This window comes from Pristis pectinata, chromosome 18 (assembly GCF_009764475.1).
Source record: "Pristis pectinata isolate sPriPec2 chromosome 18, sPriPec2.1.pri, whole genome shotgun sequence".
In the NCBI taxonomy this organism is placed as follows: Eukaryota; Metazoa; Chordata; class Chondrichthyes; order Rhinopristiformes; family Pristidae; genus Pristis; species Pristis pectinata.
The window spans coordinates 322,850-342,062 of record NC_067422.1 but is presented as its reverse complement, the minus strand read 5'-3'; the positions used below and the strand labels follow the sequence as shown (position 1 = coordinate 342,062).

Here is a 19,213-nt window from a genome sequence, read left to right as displayed (position 1 = left end):
AATTTTTCCCAACATGTTGTTCATCCATAAAAGAACAGATCTCTGTTACATGTTATATTTTATTTCTTTAAATGGCAGCCAGTACACTTCCATTGTCAAACCCTCTGATGTAGTTTTCCAGTCTAACCCTGCCGACCTGCCCTCCTACTCCACTTGCTTTGTTTAAACCCCAGTATCAGATCGAGCTACATCACTTTCAATCTTTAGATGAAATTCTATCATTTTATGACCACATTTTCTGAGGTCGTCTTCCCAGGTGCACCTTACAAGAAAATTATTAACCACCCTTTCTCATTGCTTGGAACCAGATCGAAAAGAACCTGTTTCTTAGTAGGTTCCTCGATATACTGATCTGGAAACTAATTTGATTTGCCCAGTCTACATTAAAGTTCCCCATATTACCCCGTTACAGGTATTCCTGCATTCCCCTGTTAAAGCAGCCCCGAGTCACAACTGGAAGACACAGTGACAAAAAGCGTTGGGGAATGGGATCAGTGCAGATGTGATGGACACGGACACACGCACGCACGCACGCACGCACACACACACACGGACAAAACACACACAGCGGGACACACACCACACACAGGGACACAATACACACACACACATCGGGACACACACCACACACAGGGACACAACACACACACACCGGGACACACACACACCGGGACACACACACAGCGGGACACACACCACACACAGGGACACAATACACACACACCGGGACACACACCACACACAGGGACACAATACACACACACACATCGGGACACACACCACACACAGCGGGACACACACCACACACACCGGGACACACACACAGCGGGACACACACCACACACAGGGACACAATACACACACACACAGCGGGACACACACCACACACATACATGGACACACACACCGGGACACAACACACAGGGACACACGTTGACAGATGGATACAGGCGCCATCAGGATAGTGATTGGCTGTCGCGTGGCCCCGCCCCCCAGAGCCCCGCCCCCGGGCCCGAGCCGCTGTGATTCGCTAATCCGGCCAGAGCGGGGCGGGGCCGCGGGATGTGCACCACGGTGGTGGTGCTCGGGACGCTGGCGGTGCTGCTGCGGCGGCGCTTCTTCAACAGGGTGCAGCCGGCGTAAGGAGCGACCCCACTCCCCCCCACCCCAGGGTGCAGCCGGCGTAAGGAGCGACCCCACTCCCCCCCACCCCAGGGTGCAGCCGGCGTAAGGAGCGACCCCACTCCCCCCCACCCCAGGGTGCAGCCGGCGTAAGGAGCGACCCCTCAGCCCCACCCCGACCTCCTGTCCCTCAATCCTCTCCCACAACACCCCACCCCATTCCTCACCCCTCCCTCGTGCCCACCCCCCACCCCTCAACCCTCTACCTCCCCCCACTACTCAGCGGTCCCCATCCCTCGCCCCCACTCCTCAACCCACCACCTCTCACCCACACCCACCTCTACACCCCTCACATCCCCAACCAAACCCAACAGGGTGCAGCCGGGTAGGGACTGACTCCCTTTCTATCCCCCACCCAGGGAACAGTCAGAGTAAGGACCGATTTCTTCCCCCCCCCCCCGTCACTCCGACACTTCGCCCCCCCACCACCACCCGACACATTCCCCCAACCGCCCACCCAGTTCTCGCCCATTCTGAGTTTTTGCCGACTCTCTGCAGGTTTGCGGATGATGTGGAGGGAGCGGTGGCCGAGTCTCAGAGGAGGGTGCAACAGGGTCCCCACCGTGCAGGTAACCCATCAGGGGTGGGGTGGGGATTGTTAGAGTGGGTGAGGTTGGCGTGGGTGCAAGGGTTGGGGTGTGGTGGGGGTGGGGGTGAGTGGAGTTGGTGTGTGGGGTGGGGTTGGAGTGGGTGGAGTTTGGGTGTGGTGGGGGCGGGTGAGGTTGGGGTGTGGTGGGGGCTGGTGTGTTGGGGTTGGGGTGGACAAAGACAGTAGGAATGAGCAGGGGGTGTCTGTGCTTTGCACCAGACTCTCTCTGACCCCTCAGAGTGAGAGTTGGGGTGAAATTTGAGTAAATCTCAGTACCAGTGACGAGGCTGTGATGCACAGGTTGGGTCGGGATTGTACAAAGACCTCATAGAACTGCTGCTTGGTTACTGAACACAAGGATAGACTGTTGAGTGTCTATTGAAGTGCATCTATACAAACCGATTGGATTCAGCATTTAATTCTCTCGTCTGAAATCACTAATATATATTGTGAATAGCTGGGATCCCAGCACTGATCCCTGCAGTACACCACTAGTTACTGCCATTGATTGCTGCCCTCTGTTTCCTGTAGGTCAACTAGTTGCTTATCCACAGCAGACCATTATTCCCAATCCCACCTGCTTTAGTTTTGCACTCTAATTTCTTTCGTGGGACATTGTCAAAAGCCTTGTGAAAATCCGTACACCCCACATGTACTCGTTCTCCCACCTCCACTCTACTAATTACGTCCACAAACAATTCCACGAAATTTGTTAACTGTGATGTCCCTTTTGTAAACCCGCCCAGTTTAACACCAGTCCTTCACTGTTTTCCAAGTGCTCTGCTGTTACATCTTTAATAATGAACTCTGGCGTTTTCCCCAACACCCATGCCTGGCTAACTGGCCTAGAATCCCCCAATTTCTCTCTGTTTAAACAGTGGGTTACATTAGCTAGCCTCTAATCTGTAGGAATTAATTCAGACTCTAAAGAATGTTGGCAAGTGACCATCAATACATCCATTATTCCGAGGGCCACTTCCGCAGATGCGCAGACTATCAGGCACTGTGGATTTATTGACTTCCAATGCCATTAATTTCCATTTCCCCGCCAATACTGAGTGCATTCAGTTACTTTTCACTAAACTTGTAGCCATACAGCACAGAAATGGGCCTTTTGATCACTGTTGTACCCACATCATGTTGCAGCTGTACAAAATGTTAGTTACATTAATCCCATTTACACACATTTGGTCCATAGCTTTCTATGTCTTGGCAGTTTATACACTGGTCTAGATGGTTCTTAAATGTTGTGACAGTGTCCTGCCTTCACCACCTCTTCAGGCAGTGCGTTCCAGACTCAAACCAGGCTGGTCCAGAAGGTTAAGGTACAAGTGACCCAAGGCATGTTGGTAAACTGGATCTATCTTAGTGATAAGAGGCAGGGGGTAGTGGTGGACGAGTGGTTTTCTGGCTGGAAGTCTGAAACAAGTGATGTACTTCAGGAATCAGTGCTGTGGCCTTTGTTGTTTGTAATATAAATAAATGACTTGAATGAGAATATAGGTGGTCTCATTTGGTAAGTTTGCAGATGGCATGAAAATTGGTCATAGATAGCAGAGAAGGTTGTCCAAGGATACAGTGGGTGCAGGTCAGCTGGAGTGTTGGGTCGAACACTGGCAGATGGAATTTAGCGCAGACAAGTGTGGTGTAATGCATTTTGGGAAGTCAAATTCTGGTAGGACGTGCAGAGTCAACCTTGGGGACCTTAGTGTTGACGTACAGAGAGAACTTGGGTGCAAGTTAATAGCTTCCTGAAAATGGTGACTCAGATGGGTAGGGTAGTGATAAAGGCACTTGGTATGTTTGCCTTCATGGGCCAAGGGATTGAGTATAAGAGTAGGGATGTCATGTTGCAGCTGTACAAAATATTAGTTACAGTGCAATTGGAACATTGTGTACTGCTCTGGTTGCTGCACTACAGGAAGGATGTGGTAGCATCAGAGAGAGTACAGAAGAGATTCACCAGGATGTTGCTTGGAAATGGAGAACTCTAAACCTCCTACCTCTCACCTTAAACCTATGTCCTCTTGCCTTAGACAGTCCCACCACGGGAAAAAGATTTCTACTATCTACCCCCTCATAATTTTGTCCACCTCTATCAGGTGATGCCATACACTCCTCCCCTTCAGAAATAAGCCCAACCCAGCCTATCCAGTGTCTGCTTCTAACTGAACTGCTCCAATCCAGGCAACATCCTGGTGAATCTCCCTCTCCACCGCAATCACATCCTTCCTGTAGTGTGGTGGCCAGAACCGCACACAATGCTCCAGCTGTGTCCTAACCAATATCTTATAAAGTTGTAATACAACACTCTTGCTCTTATCTTCCATTCCACGGCAAATGATGGCAAGTATCCCATATGCCGTCTTCACTACCTTATCCTCTGTGCTGCCACTTTTGGGGATCTGTGGATTTGTAAACCAAGGTCTCCCTGTTCCTTAGGGCCCCACCATTTACTGTGTACGATCTACCCTCATTTCCCCTCCTAAAGTGCATCACCTTGCATTAGTCAGAATTAAATTCTATTGCCATTGATCCACCCAGCTTTCCAGCTGATCTATAACATGCTGTAGCCTTAAACAATCTTCCTCGTTATATACACCACCAATTTTCATATCATCTGCAAGCTTACTTGCCATACCTCCGACAAGACCCTAGGTTCACAAACATTTCTTGTGTCCTCCTTTGTGAAGACAGACCAAAAATGCATTTAGTTCGTTTCCCTTTTAACTTCCCCTGTATCTGACTGAAAGGACCCACATTTGTCTTCAATCTTTTTCTCTTCACATATCAATAGAAGCTTATACAATTAATTTTATGTTCCTGGCATGTTTACTCTTGCACTCTGTTTTGGGCTAATTTATGTCTTCTCCTTGGATCTATCTCTAATTTTTCTCATTAGTCATTGTCAAGCCACCCCTGTGTTGTGCTGGACAGGAGTGAACAATTGTTGTGGGTCATCCACGCACTGTTTGCCATTGTTGCTCCTTCATCAACCCCTAAGTAATGTTTCCTAATCTCATAGGACTCCAGTCTCAGAATCGACCACACCACTCTCCGAGTTGCTGAACGATTTTGCCGTAATATGGGAGCTTCTTCCCAAGGGGCCTCGGATAGAAAGATTGCTAATTCATTCTTTCCCAGTCTAGGATGGCCTGCTCTCCAGTTGGTTCCTTGACTTACTGGTCCAGAAAACAACCCTGTATACACAGTAGGAACTCCACCTCCACAGTATTTGGTTAGCCCAATTTTTGTGTAAATTAAAGTCACCAATGATAATAATTGTATCCTTATCACATACTCCTGTAATTTCCTGTTTAATGCCATCCCCCCACAGCACTACTCCGGGGTCTGTAGACAACTCCCACCAATGTTTTCTGCTTCTTGGTATTTCTTAGCTCCATCCACACAGCACATCATTCGAGCTAATATCCTTCCTCACTTGTCTTAATCTTCTCTTTGCCTCCTTTTCCTTTTTGCCTGTCCATCCTAAATGTGGCATTTCCCTGGCTGTTCATTTTCCTTCCTTGGCTCTACTGCAGCTGTGTCTCCATAATTCCAATTATATTATGCCCATTTATATCTATTTGTAAATTAATACATCCACCTTATTGCCAATGCTCCTCTCATTATGAAACACTTTTTAATCCTTATTCCCCTAAGTATTATTTTGCACTGAGGACCTGTTTGCTTCTCATTCTTGATCTCACCTTCCTATCCTTTGTTTCTCTCCTAATTTTCCCCTTGTCCTCCTGCCATTTTAGTTTAAACCCTGCCTAAATGAATCTTTGCATATTTTTAAGGCAGATGTAGATAAATTCTTGATGAGCAAGGGAGTGAAAGTTTATCGTGGTAGACAGGAATGCAGATCTGAGGTTATAACCAGTTTGGCCATTCTCTTATTAAATGGCAGAGCAGGTACAAGGTGCTGAGTGACCTATTCCTGTTCCTGAATCATATGTTTATATGAGCCGATATTCTTCTGTAGAGTGCAAGTCATGCCTAACTAATTTGGATGATTTTGAGGATCCCCAATTGGCTGGATCAGGGAGAAATGTCTGCTTGTATTTTTTTTGAAATTTCCTAAAGTTAGCAAACAATGCACAGAACTTGTTGACTTAAGTTGGAAATTGATTGCTAGATAGAAGTGAATGGAAATGAGAGTATATTCTCTGTTGAGATGAGACAAGGTGACTAGTTACCCAGGGGTATATTTAGAACCTCTGCTTTTCACCCTATTCCTTGATGGCTTGGTTGAGGGAATAGAGAGCTGTATTTCCAAGTCTGTAAATGGCATAGTGCATAATGAGAACAGAAAGTTGCAAACAGATGTGTTGAGTAGTGCAGAACTGTAGCAAGTCCAGTTTAATGTGTGCAAGTATGAGCTCGTCCACTTTCAGCCCAGGAAAGAGAGATCAGTATGTTACCAAGAGTCAAAGGGCAGAAGTTATTAAACATCAGAAATGTTATCTTTATTCTCTAGTGGGATGAAATTATCTACATTTGGACAGAGTTTATTGGACTTCATCTGGGTTAACTCTGGGCAGCCTCCAGGGCTGAAAGAGAGAAATTGTGATGACAGGCTGCAGACCCAGAGGGGCCAACACACTCGATCACTGTTACACCACCACCAAGAACGCTGACTGTGCCATCCCACGCCCGCACTTTGGCAAGTCCGATCACCTGGCTGTACTTCTACTCCTGACATATAGGCAGAAACTGAGGACCATAGCACCAGTGGTGAGGACATGAAGGTATGGTCAGGGGAGGCGGAGGAACATTTACAGGACTGCTTTGAATCAGTGGACTGGACCATATTCAGGGATTTATTTTCAGATCTGAATGAATATGCCACGGCCATCACCAACTTCATCAAGACCTGCGTGGATGAGTGTGTGCCATTGAGAACATACCGAGTTTTCCCAAACCAGAAGCCCTGAATGAACCAGGAGATTCACAGTCTGCTGAGGTCCAGATCTGTGGTGTTCAAAACCGGTGAACCAGAACCCTACAAAAGTCCAGGTATAATCTACAGAAGGCCACCGTGAGAATAAAAAAGCAATTCTGTGTAAAGATGCACAACAGCTGTGGCAGGGTTTGCATGCCATTACCTTATAGGGGAAACTTAACAGCATAAATGACAGTGATGCTTCACTCCCCGATGAGCTCAACACCTTTTATGCATGCTTTGAAAGGGAGAATAACTCTACACCTGTGCGAATCCCCACCGGCGGAGCCGACCAACTGGCTGGAGTGTTCAAGGACATCTTCAACCTCTCACTGCTGCAGTCAGAGGTTCCCACCTGCTTCAAAAGGGCCTCAATCATACCAGTGCTCAAGAAGAGCAGGGTGAGCTGCCTCAACGACTATCGCCTGGTAGCACTCACATCTATTGTGATGAAATGCTTTGAGAAGTTGGTTATGGCTAGACATAATTCCTGCCTAAGCAAGGACCTGGATCCACTGCAATTTGCCCACTGCTACTACAGATCTACAGCAATCTCACTGGCTCTCCACCTGGCTTTGGAGCACTTAGACAACAGCAGAACATCCATCCGGCTGCTGTTTATCGATTACAGCTTGGCGTTCAACACCATCACCCCCTCAGTATTAATCAAACTTCAAAACCTGGGCCTCTGTACCTCCGTCTGCAACTGGATTCTTGACTTCCTTATCAGGAGACCACAGTTAGTGCAGATCGGTAACAACATCTCCTCCTCGCTGACAACCAACACAGGCGGACCTCAAGGATGCGTGCTTAGCCCACTGCTGTACTCTCTCTACACTCATGACTGTGTGGCTAAGCACAGCTCAAACACCATCTATAAATTTGCCAATGATACCACTGTCGCTGGCAGAATCTCAGATGGTGAGATAGATCGGCTGATTGAGTGGTGTCACAATAACTTCACACTTAACATCAGCAAAACCAAGGAATTGATTGTGGACTTCAGGAAGGGGAAGTTGGGAGAACACACACCAGTCCTCATTGAGGGGTCAGCAGTGGAAAGGGTGAGCAGCTTCAAGTTTCTGGGTGTCAACATCTGGGAGAATCTATCCTGGGCCCAACACATTGGAGCAGTTGTGAAAAAGCCACACCACCAGCTCTATTTCGTTAGGAGTTTGAGGAGATTTGGTATGTCACCAAAGACTCTTGCAAATTTCTATAGGTGTACAGTGGAGAGCATTCTGACTGGTTGCATCAGAGCCTTGTATGGAGGCTCCAATGCACAGGATCGCAAGAGGCTGCAGAGGGTTGTAGACTCAGCCAGCTCCATCACGGGCAAAACCCTCCCCACCATCGAGGACATTTCAGGAACAGCTTCTTCCCCTCTGCCATCAGGTTTCTGAATGGTCCATGAACTCATAGACTCTACCTTATCATTCCTTTTCTGCACTATTTTATCTTTGGTAACTTATAGTAATTTTTACACCTTGCACTGTACTGCTGCCACAAAACAACAAACTTCACAATGTATGTCAGTGATAATAAATCTGATTCTGATTCTTCTCGTTACTACCATTGAGGAGGAGGTACAGGAGCCTGAAGACCCACACTCAATGATTCAGGAACATCTTCTTTCCCTCTGCCATCAGATTTCTGAACCGTTCTTGAACCCATGAAGACTACTTCATTTTTCCTTTTATTTAGGTTGTAATTTATAGTCATTTTATATCTTTGGACTGTACTGCTGCCGCAAGAAAACAAATTTCACGACGTATAAATCAATGATAATAAACCTGATTCTAATTCTGGCCTAGTCTTCCCTTGAGTGGAGCAGGTTAAATTAATAATCTGATTTTTCTTTAAATGGTTCTCCTGCTCCTCATGCTATCCCAATGAGACTGTAAGCTGCTCTGTGCCAATCAGCTCGTGCTTTGTTATGAAGTGTTTCCAATCTCTCATGCCTCAGTCTGATGAAGGTCTGTCTGTGTAAAGTACTCCCTTTAAGACCCACTTAGAGGACAGGAATTTTGTTTTCCTCTTTCAAATGACTTGCAATATTTCACTTTTTGTGTTGTTTTGCAGGAGGACACTGAGAAGTTTGTGGTTGTTCTGTCAGGATGGGCTCAGCTGGAGTGTGCTTTGATCAGGAGGAAAGGTGAGCTACACTATCCGAGAGTCATGCAGCAAGAACCAGCTCCTTCAGTCACTCGTGTCCACATCCTCCAATCCTTCAGGTTTAATGTGTCCTCTGCCCTTGTGAACTCTGTACAGCATAACTGGCGGTCGAGCCTGTCTCTGAGGAGTTATTGATGAAAATAAATTCTTGAGGTTGGTTATTATTCAAAATGAAATGATTTTGAACAGCATGATGTTGGGAATGTAGAGTTGGAAAGTCATACAGCACAATCAGGCACCCACCCACGCCAATCCGACTCCACCTCAGCCAATTCGACCCCAGACTATTTTGTTCTCCCCATGTTGCCATCAGCTACCTCCCAGATTCTACTCCTCACTTGTACACCAACTTAGTTGCCAGTTAACCTACTAATCTGCATGATGTTTGGGAGTTGGGCAGAAACCCATTCAGTCACGGAGAACGTACAAACTTCATGCAGGCAGTACCCGAGGTCAGCCTCGAACCCAGGTCACTGGAGCTGTGAGGCTGTGGCTCTGCTAGCTGCGCCACTGCATTACCCATAGATTTTGAACCCCGCTTTAATGCCCAAGTTTGTTTTCCGCACCATCACCCCTCACCAAGAAACGTGTGTGCAGAAATTTAAGGGTGTGGGGGGGGGGGATGTTTCAGCTGATGGTGAAGGAATATGTTGACCAATGCACTTTCTAGTTTTAGATATTAATAGCTGAACAGCTGGTTGCTAACGGTCAGTGTTACAACTGGCTGACATAACCTGATGGTAATTATTGACCCATGGAGTTATCTCTTCGAGTCAGGCACCTGGGAGTGAGTTTGAGGGGCAATTGGTAGAACATTGTTCTGTCTTGTGAAGAATTTTATGACTGCAATTTGCAATGTTCTGATCCAGTTCTGGAGGGGTGGCTGGCTGTGACACTGTGGGTATGAGTGCATGTGGGAAAGGGAGGGGCATGGTGGATAGAAGCACATGGAATGAAGATTGTATGACAGGGTGATGGCAATGTTGGTGGTCAATGCAGGTTGTTGGTGTGAACCTCTCTTAGATGGGTATTTGGTTAGGACAGGCCTACGGGATTAGTGTGGGTCGGCATCGCGATCAGCATGGACAGAGTGAGCTGAAAGAGCTGGTTTCGTGCTGTATGATTCTATTGTGTGACAACAGGGGAGTGTTTTCCATGGGTACACTGGGGGCTTTCCGGGACCAGTGGGCACCACAGGGGCTCGAGTGCATTCTGGATAGAGATGACTGTGTTGTAATTTAAAGCTTTTGATTGTAAATAGTGTGAATTGTGGAATATTGAACTATTGTAACAATGTGATCTGTCATCACTGACTAAACCTCCTTTGTAAAAGGAAACGAGAACAGAGGAGGGTTTGACAATCCTCTGGTTCTATTGTGAAGTGATTTTTAACGTTGACTCAGCTGCACACACGGTAATCCTAGAGACATTATTTATATTACAGACCAATTTTCAAACCTCATCCAGACCCATCACAGTCCAAGGAAAGCTGCTGGAGGGATCAAGAGGAGGAGCTACAGATGGACTGGAGTCACGTGGCCATCACAGGACAGGGCTGACAATTCCCCAGCTTGTCACATCTTGCTCTGGGAAGTGAACATCTCTGCAACTAATTTCTCAAAACTTCATCTGTTCTCCTTGTCTTATAATGCTGCGAATTAAATGTTTTGGTCCATTCAATACATCTTCTTTGACTTTGTGATCGTGACAGTGGAGTGTGCATGGCCCTGGGCTCCAGGCAGAACCTTTGCCATGACCCTTTCCCCAGACCCTCATAATGTCATTGATCAACACTGAACTGGACTTGATGTCTGCTAACTATGATCATGGATTAAGCTTTCAACAATTGATTAACAATCTATAATTTTGTACATCAGGAACACAGAATTCCATCGGTTGGATTAGGGAAAGAATTCCAGCACTCCCACCCACAAATCTCACCCAGTTTAATGCTACTCTCCCTTCACTCCCACACCCTTTCAAACCTCACTAATCTTGGTTTCCCTTCAGTAGGCTAACTCTTTGAGGTCAGAAGCACAGACAGTGCGTCAATATCTCCCACTACTAACTTGCATTTCATAATTCTTTATCCCTTAAGATCCTTTGTGTGGATTTCAGGTGTTTTTTAATCACCATCTGCTGTCTTGCAAGCTGCAGGTGACAAATTTGCAGCATGAAAGTTATTAACGTCCTGGGGCATATCTAGAGCCGTGCTTTGTGTAAAGGCAGCAATTTCAGTTATCTGCATTATCGGTCACATCCGGTCACTGCCCCAGATAACATGCCACTCAGTCACTTTCACACGCATCACAATCATTGTCCTGCTTAGTCACAACACAACCAGTCAGTGAAAATTAAAAAAAATGCAGGTTCTAGAAATCTAAAACAAAAACAGTAAATACTGGAAACACTTAGCAAGTCGGATCACACCTCTGGGAAGAGACAGAGTTAATGTTTCAGGTTGAAAGCACTTTGTCAGCTGTTTCTCTTCCCACAAACATGACCAGACCTGTGGCATATTTCCAGTATTTTCTGTTTTCACATACAACCACTTGTCTCTCTCACCAATTTCCTCTTTGTTATAGATGAGTATGAATTTATGTGGCTGGTTCACTCAAGTTTCTGGTTGGATTTGGTTCCCAGAATGTTGATGGTGATGTCATTGAATGTGAAGGACAGATGGTTAGACTCTCCCTCTTGGTGACGGTCATTGCTTGGCAAATGTGCCTGACTGTTGTCCAGGTCTTGCTTGGCTGCTTCATCTGCTGAGGAATTGCAAATGTAATTGAATATTGTGCAAAACATCCCTGCTTCTGACCTTGTGAAGAAAGGTAGGTCTTTGATGAAGTGGCTGAGACGGTTGGACCCTGAGGAACACCAGCAGTGATGTCCAGGGGCTGGGATGGTTGACCTTCAAGAACTGCAACTTTTGTGTGAGGTCTGGCTCCAACCATGGAGTGCTTTTTGCCTTGACTCAGTTTCTCCAGGGTGCCTTGATGCCACACTTGGTCAAATATGGCCTTGCAGTTATGGGCAGTCACCCTTGCCTTACCTCTGGGATTCAGTTTGGACCAGGGCTAAGGTGGGGTCTGGAGTCAAATCCAGGCAAATGAAGAAGTACACTGTTGATGATGCTTTCCATCACTTTGAGATCAGACCGATTGGGCAATAATTGGTCAACTGGATTGCCTGCTTTCGATGAACAAGACAGTACCAGGGCAATTTTCCACATTGTTGGGTAGATGCCAGTGTTGTAACTGAACTGGAACAGCTTGGCTAGAGGCAGAGCTAGTTGTGAAGTACAGGTCTTCAGTACCACAGCTGTATGTTGCCAGGGTCTGTAACCTTGCTGTTTATGATGCTCTCAACTGTTTCTTGATTGTGGAGTGAATCAAACTGGTTGAAGACTGGAACTTGTGGTTGAATATGATCGTAAATGCTTCAGTCTTGTTGAGGATGAGGATGCTCTTGGACCTGTATTGTGTTAGTTTAAATGTCAGGGCCATACACGACTGGATGTGGCAAGTTTCCAGAACCTTAATTTGTTAGTTGTGGAATTGCTAAGTTCCTGGCTGCATCAGGTGATGAGTCGGCTTCAGTCACCCTTGGCAGGTGAATAATTGGTGGTATGGTGAAGGTATGCAGGGCCAGTTTGTCGTGGTGTACGCTGCTGCTGTTGATCTACTTAGATGCCCATTTCTGAGCTGCCAGGACGAAGCTGTGTCTATCCCATGTTGCATGTTCTTAATACTGCATAACAATAGCAACGTTTGAGGCACTTAGACAGATGTGAACAGGCAGGGAACCGTGGGATACGTACCACGTGCAGACACATGGGATTAGATTGGATTGGCATCATGGTCGACACACATGGTGGGCTGAAGGGCCTGTTCCCGTGCTATACTGTTCTATGTTCTAACACACAGGAGTCTGTCTTTGTGAAGACAGGGCTTGGCCTTCACAGGGATTGTGCTGTGGCCACTTCTACCAGTGCTCATGTGGACCAATGCATCTGCCACATGTAATTGGTGATGGCGAGGGTTGAGTTTGTAATGAAGAGAAGCCAATATTAGCAAGATCTAAATTTCTATCATTTCATAACCTCAAGATGTTCCAGATGCTTTGCATGCAAAGAAGGACTTACTGACGTGTTGTCGCTGGTTTAATGTTGGAAATATGGCAGACAATGTCTACACAGCAAGATCCCAAAATAGTAGCTCATGTGAAATAATGCTTGATAAGTGTTGGCCCTTGCCACAAAGGAGAACTCTTCCAGACTTTGGTTAAGGGATCTCTAACTTTCAACAGAGAAAGCACATCATGTCTCCGACATAGTGTCTGATTTGGAAAGTGCCCCTCTGGTGTGGCACTGCCGTTCCAGTACAGCCTTCTCCTGCCCTGCACCTCCAACGGTGCAGCAGCGTTCTGACTTCTGCACTGAAGTGTTAGCCCAGGTTTTGTGCTTTGGTGGGAGGTGAACCTATGCCCATTGATCCTCAGGAACAAGAGGCCGATGGAAAGGCTGAGGGAAAAGCAAAGTGTTGATCTGTGTGGTGGAGAGAGCACAGATTTCAGGTCCTAACAACAAAGATAAGTGGGTTATGTGAATATCTTCATAAGGATGTTTAAACTACAGAGTGAGAAGAGGGGATTTGGAATTATTTAGGGTTGTCAGTTGGAAGCAGGAGTGATCAATGAGGGAAGATAGTGGAAGTTCTGTCTCTGAAAGTGACACATTCCAAAGACACCAGTTCAATTCACTTTATTTTGATGTTGATCAAAGGCCAGTCTGTAAATGGGTAGGGTGTTTTTAAGAACCAGTCACGTCACATGCTGCATCTCTACACACAATGTTGTACCAGACACTGACGTTTAGTTGAGTCACTGCCTTTATTTGCCTCTGCAAGCAACAGTAAGGAGCACCCTGCATCTATTATATGCAGGGCAGTCAGACCACTGATTCTGTCCTCTGAATGCACTCAGCTGAATGCAGCCATGCATTTCATTCAACCCACTTTAGGACTGCTGGAGTAGAACTCATGAGTCTATTGTAGTGTCTCAGTCTAAGTTTCCCAGAGTATTCTGCATAATGACCACTGGAACAGGCAGTCACAGGTCCTGTGAACACAGCCTGAGTGACCAATGGGAGAAGGATCTCTCACAAGCCCTCTGGATACTTTCTGAACCTGCAGGAATTCCCAACCTCAGTGATTCCTGCTCTTGTTCGCCTGCTCCTGGATGAGTCACAGCTTTCTTATAAAGGTAATGAACTATGAAGGTGACCCTGCAGTAATTTACTCTAAATTGGTGCTTTGACGCATCAGATTACAAACTAAATCTTTCTAATCCAAGTACAAATGCACTTAGTAACAGCTCAGTGCATCCAAATCCAGTTAGAGAGACCCAAGATAGAGACAAGGAGGGAGGGAAGGTGGCAGTGGGAAAACAGGTCAGAGGGAGGGAGAGAGGGCAGAAGGATTACAGTAGAGGATTACAGAGGTAGAGTCGTATGTCCACGAAGAAATTGAAACCAATTCTCGTGGAGTGTGAAGTTAGTGTTGCTGAACCGGAGTGGATGCAAGTCAGTGAGCCCTTGTGTGGCACAGCTTCAGAAAGGAGGGAGGAGGTGGGCTGCCTGGAGGTGCATCACAACAGCAAGGTCCAGAGGGACAGGGTGAGGCTTTCCACAACAGATGAGCTGTGGCTGGACAAGCTGGGCAGTGCTGCAAATGGGCAGATAGGGTTTGGGGGCAGATCTGCAAGACAGGAGCTCAAAGTGATGCCTGCTGGGCTCCTACACTGCCCATTGACACCCTGCACCCCCCCACCATGACAACCCCGTGACACCCAGCAGCCCCCCGTGGCACCTGGCACTCTCCTCTGGCACCCCGCAGCCCCCACAACAGACACCCTACAGCCCCCCTGTGACACCCGGCACCCCCTTGCACCACTGCCCTGTGACACCCTGCAATCCCGCCCCACCCCTGTGACATGCAACAGCACGTGGCATAGGGTCATGTCAGCATTCAGGAACTGGAGTGCATCATGGATGTTCAGTGCAATATTTTAAGTGTTAACTTTTTAATTTGATTAAAATATTATTTTAAAATAAACACACATCTGGGAATAAAGGCCAATAAAAAGGAGTCCCAACAACATCAGCAGCAGCTAGCAACATCCTCCACCATTCCCCCTCCCTCCCCCACCATTCCCCTCCCTCCTCCCCCCCCCTCCTCCCCCCCTCCTCCTCCCCCCCCTCCCCCCCTCCCCCCCCCTCCTCCCCCCCTCCTCCTCCCCCCCCCTCCTCCTCCCCCCCTCCTCCTCCCCCCCTCCTCCTCCCCCCCTCCTCCTCCCCCCCCCTCCTCCCCCCCACCTCTCTCTCCTCCTCCTCCCCCCACCTCTCTCTCTCTCCTCCTCCCCCCCCACCTCTCTCTCCTCCTCCTCCCCCCACCTCTCTCTCCTCCTCCTCCCCCCCCCCTCTCTCTCCTCCTCCTCCCCCCACCTCTCTCTCCTCCTCCTCCCCCCACCTCTCTCTCCTCCTCATCCCCCCACCTCTCTCTCCTCCTCCTCCCCCCACCTCTCTCTCTCTCCTCCTCATCTCCCCCCCACCTCTCTCTCTCTCCTCCTCTCCCCCCCACCTCTCTCTCTCTCCTCCTCTCCCCCCCACCTCTCTCTCTCTCCTCCTCTCCCCCCCACCTCTCTCTCTCTCCTCCTCTCCCCCCCACCTCTCTCTCTCTCCTCCTCTCCCCCCCACCTCTCTCTCCTCCTCCTCCTCTCCCCCCCACCTCTCTCTCTCTCCTCCTCTCCCCCCCACCTCTCTCTCTCTCCTCCTCTCCCCCCCCCCTCTCTCTCTCTCTCCTCTCCCCCCCCCCCACCTCTCTCTCTCTCCTCCTCTCCCCCCCACCTCTCTCTCTCCTCCTCTCCCCCCCCCTCCCTCTCCTCCTCCTCCCGCTCCCCCCTCCCTCTCCTCCTCCTCCTCCTCCCCCCTCCCTCTCCTCCTCCTCCCGCTCCCCCCCTCCCTCTCCTCCTCCTCCTCCTCCTCCCCCCCACCTCCCTCTCCTCCTCCTCCTCCTCCTCCCACCTCCCTCTCCTCCTCCTCCTCCTCCCCCCCCCTCCCTCTCCTCCTCCCCCCCCCCCACCTCCCTCTCCTCCTCCTCCTCCTCCCCCCCACCTCCCTCTCCTCCTCCTCCTCCTCCCCCCCACCTCCCTCTCCTCCTCCCCCCCCCCCACCCCCCCCACCTCCTCCTCCCCCCCACCTCCCTCTCCTCCTCCTCCCCCCCCCCTCCCTCTCCTCCTCCTCCCCCCCACCTCCCTCTCCTCCTCCTCCCCCCCCCTCCCTCTCCTCCTCCTCCCGCTCCCCCCTCCCTCTCCTCCTCCTCCCGCTCCCCCCTCCCTCTCCTCCTCCCGCTCCCCCCTCCCTCTCCTCCTCCTCCCGCTCCCCACCTCCCTCTCCTCCTCCTCCCCCCCACCTCCCTCTCTCCTCCTCCTCCTCCCCCCCACCTCCCTCTCCTCCTCCTCCTCCTCCCCCCACCTCCCTCTCCTCCTCCTCCTCCTCCCCCCCAACCTCCCTCTCCTCCTCCTGCCTCCCCCCCAACCTCCCTCTCCTCCTCCTGCCCCCCCAACCTCCCTCTCCTCCTCCTGCCCCCCAACCTCCCTCTCCTCCTCCTCCCCCCCAACCTCCCTCTCCTCCTCCTCCCCCCCAACCTCCCTCTCCTCCTCCTCCTCCTCCCCCCAACCTCCCTCTCCTCCTCCTCCTCCTCCCCCCTCCCTCTCCTCCTCCTCCTCCCCCCAACCTCCCTCTCCTCCTCCTCCTCCCCCCCAACCTCCCTCTCCTCCTCCTCCTCCCCCCCAACCTCCCTCTCCTCCTCCTCCTCCTCCCCCCCACCTCTCTCCCTCTCCTCCTCCTCCTCCCCCCCAACCTCTCTCCCTCTCCTCCTCCTCCTCCTCCCCCCCAACCTCTCTCCCTCTCCTCCTCCTCCTCCTCCCCCCAACCTCTCTCCCTCTCCTCCTCCTCCTCCCCCCCACCTCTCTCTCCTCCCCCCCCCCCCCCCCCCCACCTCTCTCAATAGACCTGGATTAACAATCTGTCAATCTCAGTTTTGAATGTATTCACTGATCCTGTCCCCACGCTCTCAGGGGAGGGAGATATTCACTACACCACTGAGAGATGTGCTGCTTCTGGTCCCGAAGGCATGTCATCCTTCCTGAAACACAGTGACTGAAACTGTGCGGTGCTCCAGCTGTGGTGTCACCCATGTCCTGTAAACTTGCATCACATTTCCCCTCTTTTATAATCTATACCTCTTGCAATAAAGACTGACTTTCCATTTGCATTACCTCCATGCTCACTTTGTGCTTTACGAATGAGCAATTATGGACCCAAAACTTCAATCTTAAGATATTCTGAGCAAGAAATCGATAAATCCATTCGGGATGAGTGCTGCTGTGGGGCAACGCAGTAACATCTCTGTGCCTGTTAGGACTGTGTGCCAACCCCATCTTATTTATGAGCATGGTTTTCCTGCTCCCTAATGCTGTCAGCAGTAATGCAATGCCCAAAATTTGTCACGTGACTTTCGACTACATCGGTCTGTTCAGGCAGGCCATCATTTTCTCAAGGTCCAAATATTTGGCAGCCCCAGAACTGGTATTTAAGGGCTAGTGGCACTTGACAGCATTTACGGCCAATACTGCTACAGCATACCACAGGCTTACAGTTTACTCTGCTCATTGCTCCTGATGGATGAGGAGGAGCTGGACCAGAGGACTCCCAGACACCCTTAGTGGTCACTTTTAGGAGGACTCCTCACTGAAGACTTCACAAGGATTCACACTCTACAACACCTCTCAGAAGAGAATGTTTACTAACGCAACATTTCTACAAGATGATCCTCACTTAGACCTGTGAATCCGTAAAACTTCAACACACATCTACCGTGTTTGTCCTTGCACCTTATTGTCTGCCTGCACTGCACTTTCTCTGTTGCTGTGACACTTTATTCTGCATTCTGTTTTGTTTTACCTTGTACTTCCTCAATGCACTGTGTAATGAATTGATCTGTATAAACGGTATGCAAGACAAGTTTTTCACTGTACCTTGGTACATGTGGCAATAATAAACCAATTCCAGTTCGGAACACGTCCCTGCACTGCTCTCACTGTCCAAGTCACCGTTACAGGTTGCAGCAGCTGGAATTTGCCTCATCTCTCAGGTTGCTGCCCACTACAGCATTAGGGTCACTGACACCAGCGACTTCTCTACGGCAACAGGTAGAGTGACCGTGAGGACTTGGTGCCACTGTGGGCATCCCCTGAGTGCAGGAACACGCATGGCCATTATACTCCCATTCACTGTTGACAAATCTCCATTTACAGCAAAGGAATGCAATCCATGAGCACCCCATTGGTGGGGGACAACACTGCTGCCAGCACCCACAACTCGCTCATTCTGAAAGCCAGTCACAGCTGCTGCTTGCAACACGAGGCTCTGGAGGAACTCAGCGGGTCGAGCAGCATCTAGGGAGGGAAATGAATAGTCGACATCTCGGGTTGAGACCCTTCACCTGGACTGGAGGAAAGGGGGAGATGGCCAGTATAAAAAGGTGGAGGGAAAGGATGGAGCGAGGACTAGGGGAGCACATAGTTGAAGAGCAGGAAAGATCACAGAGGGGGCAGTGAGGGAGGGTCTCAGCTGCTGTTCATCTTTTAGAAGCCACACTGCCCGAGGGTTGGTTTTGAGGATAAAGTCTATCCTCTGTCAGAAGCCTGCTCACTCAGCTTGGAGCTACAAATGTGCCAGTGAGGCCACAAACTATAACTGTAACACTATATTCTGCATTCTGTTACTGCTTTCACCTTGTACTACCTCAAAGTACTTATGTTTTTGAAATGATCTGTATGGTTGGCTTGCAAAACTAAGTTTTTCACTGTATCTTAGTACACGTGACAATAATAAACCACTACCAATACCAATTTCAGATTCCCCAACACCAGGAGCTCAGTGGGACCATAAGTCACCTTGGTATCAGTCTGAGCTGTGCTGTATTGAGCAACTAAACTCTCTTACAGTGTTCTTCTCTACCATGAACTTGATAAACTGGTCGTTGATGAACATGGTCATTGTCTCCTGACTGGACCGAGGGCAAGACCCACAGCCAGGATGGTGGGGGCCAAGCTGAAGACCCACAATGATATAGGAGTAACTTGAGGAAGAACCGAATAATGAGGGTGAGTAACCACTTGGTACAGACCTTCAATAGAAGATCATAGAATCACAGAAAATTTACATCACCAAGAAGGCTATTCAGCCCATCTTGTCT

The 19,213-nt window shown here is 49.1% G+C and overlaps 1 protein-coding gene and 1 long non-coding RNA gene across 10 annotated transcripts in view; one reads left to right on the top strand and one right to left on the bottom strand.

Annotated features, from left to right (window-relative positions):
* Window positions 1–19,213, bottom strand: part of LOC127579752 (phosphoribosyl pyrophosphate synthase-associated protein 1) — an 81,350-nt gene that overhangs the window by 50,389 nt on the left and 11,748 nt on the right. The gene's annotated exons all lie outside the window — the stretch shown is intronic.
* On the top strand, window positions 1,174–10,563 carry LOC127579754 (uncharacterized). Of its 2 annotated transcripts, none has more exons than XR_007957724.1 (4): window positions 1,174–1,227; window positions 1,681–1,751; window positions 8,802–8,874; window positions 10,339–10,563. It is a non-coding gene; the product is annotated as an uncharacterized LOC127579754 (long non-coding RNA). The 2 variants fall into 2 exon arrangements; XR_007957723.1 differs by having other exon boundaries at window positions 1,218–1,271.